Source organism: Mandrillus leucophaeus, unplaced genomic scaffold, assembly GCF_000951045.1.
Source record: "Mandrillus leucophaeus isolate KB7577 unplaced genomic scaffold, Mleu.le_1.0 Scaffold46, whole genome shotgun sequence".
Lineage (NCBI taxonomy): Eukaryota > Metazoa > Chordata > Mammalia > Primates > Cercopithecidae > Mandrillus > Mandrillus leucophaeus.
The window spans coordinates 4,350,152-4,358,522 of NW_012104920.1; the positions used below are offsets into that span (position 1 = coordinate 4,350,152).

The window sequence follows — 8,371 nt, forward strand, 5'->3', positions numbered from 1 at the left end:
GATCACAATTCACTGCAGCCTTGACCTCCTGGGCTCAAATGATCCTCCCACCTCAGCCTCCTGAGCAGTTGTGATCACAGGTACGGACCACAATACCTAGCTAATTTTTAAAATTTTTTTACATATGCAGTCTCATTATGTGGACCAGGTTGGTCTCAAACTCCAGGGCTCAAATGATCCACCTGCCTCGGCCTCCCAAAGGGCTGGGATTACACATGTGCACCACCGTGCCTGGACAATAAGTTATTATTAATGACAGATTCTATTCTAAGAAAGCTACCCTACTAATATCAGCTTGGTATAGTGGCTCACACCTGTAATCCCAGCACTTTGGGAGGCGGGCGGATCACCTGAGGTCAAGAGTTCAAGACAAGCCTCACCAACATGGTGAAACCCCATCTCTACTAAAAATACAAAAATTAGGTGTGGTGGTGCATGCCTGTAACTCCAGCTACTTGGGAGGCTGAGGCAGGAGAACTGCTTAAACTGGGGAGGTGGAGGTTGCAGTGAACCAAGATTGTATCACTGCACTTAAGCCTGGGCGACACAGTGCGACTCTGTCTAAACAACAACAACAACAAAAAAGCAAGCTACCCTACTAATATGGAAAAGAATCTATAAAGTGCTTCTCATCTAATAACACATATTTAAAAATTCCAAGATAGGCCGGGCGCGATGGCTCACGACTGTAATCCCAGCACTTTGGAAGGCCAAGGCGGGTGGATCACGAAGTCAGAAGATTAAGACCACCCTGGCTAACACGGTGAAACCCTGTCTCTACTAAAAAAGAAATACAAAAAGTTAGACAGGCGTGGTGGCAGGCGCCTGTAGTCCCAGCTACTTAGGAGGCTGAGGCAGGAGAATGGCGTGAACCCGGGAGGTGGAGCTTGCAGTAAGCTGAGATCCTGCCACTGCACTCCAGCAAGACTCCATCTCAAAAAATAAATAAATAAATAAATTCCAAGACAAACACAGTAGACAATAAAATATTCATATGATTAAAAGTTAGATAATTTTTTTTTTTTTAGACAGAGTCTTGCTCTTGTCGCCCAGGCTGGAGTGCAATGGTGCGATCTCAGTTCACTGCAACCTCTGTCTCCCAGTTCAAACTATTCTCTTGCCTCAGCCTCCTGAGTGGCTGGGATTACAGGTGCGCCACCATGCCCAGCTAATTTTTGTATTTTTAGTAGAGACAGGGTTTCACCATGTTGACCAGGCTGGTCTTGAACTCCTGACCTCAGGTGATCTGCCCACCTCAGCCTCCCAAAATGCTGGGATCATAGGCATGAGCCACCACACCCGATCTAGTTTTTTGTTTTTTAATTAAGATGCAGTGTTGCTCTGTCACCCAGGCTGGAGTGCAGCACCAGAATCATGGCTCACTGCAGTCTCAGACTGCTGTGCTTAAGCAATCCTACTTCAGCCTCCCAAGCAGCTGGGACTACAGGCATGTGCCATCATGCCTGGCTACTTTTCTGGTGTGTGTAGAATCAGGGTCTCACTATATTGCTCATAATTTGGTTTCTTATTCTTGGCTCTGCTGCTAATAGGCTGTGTGTTTAAGGACCAGTCACTTAACTTCTCTAAGTTCCCTTTCAGTAAGATAGCTTTTTTTTTTTTTTTTTTTTGAGACAGAGTCCCACTGTGTCACCAGGCTAGAGTTCGGTGGCATGATCTTGGCTCACTGCAACCTCCGACTTCCTGGTTCAAGCGATTCTCCTGCCTCAGCCTCCCAAGTAGCTGGGACTATAGGCGCCCGCCACCTCGCCCAGCTAATTTTTTGTATTTTTAGTAGAGACGGGGTTACACCATGTTGGCCAGGATGGTCTCGATCTCCTGACCTCGTGGTCCGCCCGTCTCGGCCTCCCAAAGTGCTGGGATTACAGGTGTGAGCCACTGCGCCCGGCCTGAAAACAGAATTTCTAACTCTTATGATTCCAAATGCTCAGGTCCACATTCCATGAGGCTGCCAACCTAATGACTATTTATTTCTTCCTGTTGTGTGCCAGAAACTGTGCTAAACTGGGGAATAGAACAGTGAGTAACTGAAGCAGTCCCTACCTTACTGGTGTTTACGTTCTGAGGAGAGAGGCACACGTTAACAACCTCTACAATTAATTGTGTAATTATAGCTGTGGCATGTCTTTGTTTTCTTTCTTTCTTTCATTGCATCTCAGATGCCGCAAACCAATGTATTGTTTCTTTTTTGAGACAGGGTCTCGCTGTGTCCCATAGGCTGGAGTGCAGTGGCACAACCATAGCTCACTGTAGCCTCGAACTCCTGGACTCAAGCGATCCTCTTGCCCCAGCCTACCAGGTAACTGGGACTACAAGTGCACACACCACTCTGCCTGGTTACTGGCTATTGTTTTTGGTAGAGACGGGTCTCCCTGTGTTGATCAGGCTGGTCTTGAACTTCTGGGCTCAAGCAGATCCTCCTGCCTCAGTCTTCCAAAGTGCTGAGATTACAGGTGTAAGCCACCATGCCTAGCCTATTTTAATGTTTTTTCCTTAGATCACAATTTCATCATTTTTTTCTACGTAGCTGTTCCACATAGTGAAATTTGTCCTTCTGAGAAAAAGGGGAGAAAAAAAAATCCTTGAAACTTTCCCCCTCTAGTCCAGTGTCTGGTTTATTTAAATACACATCTCATGTAAAACAGAAAAGATAAAAAAGTAAAGATAAAAATAAAAAAGTATGGAGTGACACTCCTCCTGCTGCTGCCAAGTGTGTCTCTTGGACCGAAAAGGAGGAAGGAAGGTTTCGGTCTCGGAAAGAGCTCCGGTCTGTCTTATGTGCTGTGAAGTGCAGGGTGCCAAGAGAGCACACCTGACCGAGCCTGGGGAGCCAGGAAAAGGTTCTTTTGAAGAAGACGTATTCAAGCTGCGGTGGTCTACCCGCCTTTCCAGTACCCTCCTCTGAACAAGGAGTGCTGCAATCTGCCCCATCCTTCCGGCCTTGATCTTTACTACTTTAGGAGCTTGCCCATATCGGCCATCTCAGAGATCACACTCATTGTTCACTCTCCCCATAGGCCTTTTTTTTTTTTGAGACGGAGTCTCACTCTTGTCGCCCAGGCTGGAGTCCAGTGGTGCGATCTCGGCTCACTGCAACCTCCACCTCCCGGGTTCAAGCGATTCTCCTGCTTCAGCCTCCCAAGTAGCTGGGATTACACCGAACCCAGCCCCCATAGCCCTTTAATAATGACAGAGCTAGGCCGGGCGTGGTGGCTCACTCCTATAATCCCAGCACTTTAGGAGGCCAAGGCAGGCGGATCATTTGAGGTCAGGAGTTCAAGAGCAGCCTGACCAACATGGTGAAACCCTGTCTCTACTAAAAATACCAAAATTAGCTGGTGTGGTGGCACACACGTGTAATCCCCGCTACTTGGCAGGCTGAGGTAGGAGAATCTCTTGAACCCGGGAAGTGGAGGTTGCAGTGAGTCGAAATTGCACCACTGCACTCCAGCCTGGGTGACACAGTGAGACTCCATCTCAATAATAATAATAATAATAATGAGACAGTTAGCAATTTTTGAGCATTTTATTTGTTCCTGGTACTGCGGGGCACTTTAGAATTATAATCTCACATGACAAACTTTGAAGTGGGTACTACTGTTATATTCATTTCACAGGTGAAAAAGTTTACAACAATTTAATGACTTGCCCAGGATTACACACAGCTAGGAAGTGGTGGAGCCGAGATTTGACCTGAAAATGTGACCTCAAGGCCTGCAGTGTGCATTGCCTGGCTCATACCTCCTGTTGCCCAAAGGACCGTGTTTTCAACCATTTCTTCCCCTTTCTAGCCCCAGCAAAAGTTTAAGAAATGAGTTCCTGACCCCAGGGAGCCAGTCTAAGACTGAAGGAAAAAAGGTAACCTAAGGCAAACTTCCTCTTCAGCCATTTCAAATAAAAGGGAAGACGCCAGACAGTGCATGGAGAGTCAAGGCTGGAGAGCTCATTATTATCTCAGGTAAAGGAAAGCAGAGGCCATGAGTGGGCAGAGGGGCCAGACTGTACACAGACAGCACAGTAGACATGGAAGGAGAGGCCATGGGAGCTGCAGGGGGAGACAGAAGCGGGACAGTGACCAACTGACTCTAGCTATCCCCTGGTGTTACCATTAACCCAGAACCACCCTATGGTTCCAGTTCCAAGGAACTGTCTATGCTGCCATTCAGGTGCCTAGGTTCCAACAAGATTCTTTTTCTCTTTTTTTTCCCTTGGCATGTGAAGTGAGAAGGATATTTTTTTGGTTTTTGTTTTGTGAGGCAGGGTCGTGCAATGTTGCCCAGGCTGGAGTGCAGTGGTGCAATCATAGCTCACTGCAGCCTCAACCTCTTGGGTTCAGGCAGTTCTCCCACCTCAGCTTCCTGAGTAGCTGGAACCACAAGCACTCACCATCATGCCCAGCTACTTTTTAAAAACTTTTTTGTAGAGATAGGGGTCTCACTATGTTGCCCAGGCTGGTATTGAACTCCTGGGCTCAAGCAATCCGGCTGCCTTGGACACCCAAAGTGCTAGAATTACAGGTGTGAGCCACCACACCCTTTCAAGAAGGGTCTTGACTTTAAATAAAAAATATTGACAGTCTGGCACTGTGCTAAGTGTTTTACACGTACCAACCAATTTTTTTTTTTGAGACAGAGTCTCACGGTCGCCCAGGCTGGAGTGCAATGGCGTGACCTTGGCTCACTGCAACCTCCACCTCCTGGATTCAAGCAATTCTCCTGCCTCAGCCTCCCAGTAGCTAGGATTACAGGTGCCAGCCACCACACCAGGCTAATTTTTGTATTTTTAGTAGAGACAGGGTTCTGCCATGTTGGCCTGGCTGCTCTTGAACTCCTGACCTCAGGTGATCCCCCTGCCTCGGCTTCCCAAAGTGCTGGGATTACAGGTGGGAGCCACCACGCCCGGCCCACACACCAACTAGTTTAATCCTCACCTAACTCTATGAGGTAGATATTATTATTACTGTCACTTTACACAGGAGGAAACAGGCTCAGGGAAGGTAAATAACTTGCTAAGGTCAAACAGCTATTTCAGTGGCAGAGCCAGGGTTTGAATGCATGTAGCTGGCTCCTGAGTCTCTGCTGCATCTACCCCTTTATTTGACTTAGCTGGAACAGATTCCTTCCAACCCAACAAGCTAGACCACAACATCTCTATTAAACCTTTCACAGGGCTGAGCCTCAGCTCCACAAGTAGAACAGAAGCTCATTAAGGGCAGGAGCCATTTCTACGTGGTACTTGGGTATACATAGAATGAGAGTGAGGCAGCCTCGCACTGAGACGGGTGCCTGAATGAAAGCAGCAGTATTTTATCTGTGCAGGTCTGAATCTATAACACACACAAAACGACTGTTGTTGCATCGTGAGCATGTGGGGTAACGGTCTGTGGCTGCTTTCTCTCATTCACTAGAGCTTCTATTACTAAGCGCGTCTTATCTCCTCACGTTTTACGTATACTAAAATTGTGTAAAATCTTTGGTTGGGCCAGGCACAGTGGCTCACACCTGTAATCCCAGGACTTTGGGAGGCTGAGGCGAGTGGATATCCTGAGGTCAGGAGTTCGAGACCAGCCTGGCCCACATGGTGAAACTGTCTCTACTAAAAATACAGAAATTATCCGGGTGTGGTGGCGCGTGCCTGTAGTTCCAGCTACTAGGGAGGCTGGGGCAGGAGAATCACTTGAACCCGGGAGGCGGAGGTTACAGTGAGCTGAGATCGTGCCACTGCACTCCAGCCTGGGCAACAGAGTGAGACTCCCACTCAAAATAAATAAATAAATAAAAATCTTTGGTTGATGGAGAGGCTCTGGAAGATACCATAAAAGTGTTGGACTCAATTATTGAAGGGTGGGGCTCTGGGATAACAGACAGAGCCTCTTGTGTGTGTCAAAATAGATGTCGCCTGGCACTGTGCCCTGTGTTGTTTACAATGTATAATTATACATATTGCTTTGCTCAGATATGAAGAGCCAACAGTGATGTTAAGGCTGAAACTTGGTAGATGTCTCCTCTCTCATAGCTCCGCATACAATGCAAGGCAGTGGTCACACACCAGGCTGGCCCCGAGCAGCACATCCTCCTGACGCTGCACTCGCCTCACTAGGGAGCTGCCTGTTGTTTGCTCCTGTTCCCCTCAAAGCTCCAGGTATGTTTCTGAGTATATAAGAGGTCACCAAATCCCCGCTGATTTAATGATAAAACGCCAGACGGAGCAAGGCAGAGCTGGGTTGGCTCAAGGAAAGGTTTTCAGAAGAAGCTGAGGAACAAGGGCTGGAGGGAGAGAAGAGGCGCACAGCTGGTGGCCTGAGGCAGGCAAGGGGAGGGCACGAGCTGTCCCCTCAGACTCTGCTCCTCTGCCTTAAATCCCCCTTTAACTATTTCAAATGTATTAGTTTCCTCAGCTTCAAAAGCTTTCCGGAGGTGCTGCCTAACGCTTCAGCGTCTCCCTGGCACATGGCATGCACTGGGGCTGAACAGTTACGGGACACAGGGCCGTGGTCCTTCCACCTGCACCACGGACTCTGCTCCCTAGAACCGACCAGGGGAGAACCAGGCACACACCAGCCTTAAGCCCTTGCTTCTTTGCTCTGCTGACCCTCAAGGGGCTCCCTGGACCCCTCTCACAGCTCCTACCTGGAGAAAACACCAGGGGCAGATGTGAACCCACTCCTGCTCTCACGGTGCAGCCTGGGGCCCAGTATCAACGGACATTTTCCTTTCCTTTCCTCAAAACCAAAAAGTCATTTCAGTGTAGTAGTAGGACAGACTGAGATTAGATTAGAAACAAAAGGTTTGATTATTTCCCAAGAGAAAATGCAAAAGAGTTTATGCATAAACTGTTTCCAGAATGCTGTCCGGTTGGGAGGCTGGGACACGAACTGAAGCTCAGAGCCTAGGAAGCGTGAGCCAAGGCTGTGCAGCAAGAAAAAGGAGAGAAGAAGAAACCCCATCAGTCCCTCACAATCCGCATGTGGAAATCTAGAAATGCAGGAGAGGCCTGGAGTCATAGTGGAATCCAGGATGAAAGGGGTGGATGACAGAATGAGCAAAAGGAGGCAAGCACCGGAGGCTTGGGGTCACATTTCTTGGAAGTGGCCTGGAGCTGGCAGATGAGAACTCTGGCTGCCAGTCCTCATTCCACTAACAATAGCGCCTCTAATGACATGCCCCTTCCCTTTGTACCCGGCTCCAAATGGGGAAAGTAATTCCTGCGGTGTTGGCTTTGCATGTAGATGAAACCCTTTGAGGGGTAAAGGTTTATTTAAGTACTTTAGCAAATGCAAACTGTTATTATCAATATTAGCCAGCATCTTTATTTATTTTTTTGAGATGGAGTTTTGCTCCTGTCGCCCAGGCTGGAATGCAATGGCAAACTCTCGGCTCACGGCAACCTCCGCCTCCCAGGTTCAAGCGATTCTCCTGCCTCAGCCTCCTGAGTAGCTGGGATTACAGGCATGCGCAACCACACCTGGCTAATTTTTGTATTTTTAGTAGAGACAAGGTTTCGCCATGTTGGCCAGGCTGGTCTCGAACTCCTGACCTCACGTGATCCACCCGCCTCAGCCTCCCACAGCGCTGGGATTACATAGCCAGGGTCTTTATTAAGTGCCTGTCAAATAATGCTCCTGATTTATAAGCGCCCCTGGCTCTACCTTCTGGGTGCTCAGACACCAACACGGAGAGAAGAGAATTAACATCCTGAGGAGTCACATATGCTAAAATATAAAGAGTAAGATTGTGAGGAAACTGCCGGGGAAGCAGGTAGGTTAGGAAAAGGTATCCTCACTTTTCTGCTGACCGATGAGTCTTATAATTCTTGAATTTCAGTGCTGGAAAGGTCCATTAAACATTCCAGGAGATTCTAGGGAGCTTCCAGAATGGCAGAAGAACTGGAACCATAAAGCCTGGGGAAGGGATGGAAGTCCTTGGGAAAGAAGCACTAAACAGCCCAGTGGAGACAAGGAAGGATTGGTCTCTCTCGTGCTTCGAGCCCAGCAATGATTATTCACTCAGATATGCCCCAGCAGGTCTTGCTGCTGGAGCCAGTGCTGTTCCCAGACCCAGGCAAGGTGCCATCCTACCCCGACAGGAAACAGGGCAGGAGGTGGGGCTGCCCCGGTGCCTGGTGTTGGGAGGGGCCAGGGGGAATCCTGGGTGTTGGGAGGACAAGGCAGAGTCAGCTAGCTGTGAGGCTGGGGGAGGAGAAGACTTCTCTAGTCTGGGAGAGACCCCTCCTTTCCGAGCTCCTTGTACTTCCAAACAGGCAGGCTTCCTCCTGTTACTAACCATACCCGGACTGACTACACAGAAGCCAGAAAGACTCAGAGAAACCTGTGATAGAGAAAAACAGATGGGGG

At 48.5% G+C, this 8,371-nt stretch overlaps 1 protein-coding gene across 1 annotated transcript in view; it reads right to left on the minus strand.

The window, feature by feature from the left end:
* The window catches only part of MINK1 (misshapen-like kinase 1), a 41,868-nt gene extending 33,947 nt beyond the window's left edge, over window positions 1-7,921 (minus strand). Inside the window, exon 1 of the mRNA XM_011994726.1 lies at window positions 7,801-7,921. The gene's annotated coding sequence lies outside the window, so the exon portion shown is untranslated. The remainder of the gene's footprint in view (window positions 1-7,800) is intronic.
* Window positions 7,922-8,371: the final 450 nt, after the last annotated feature.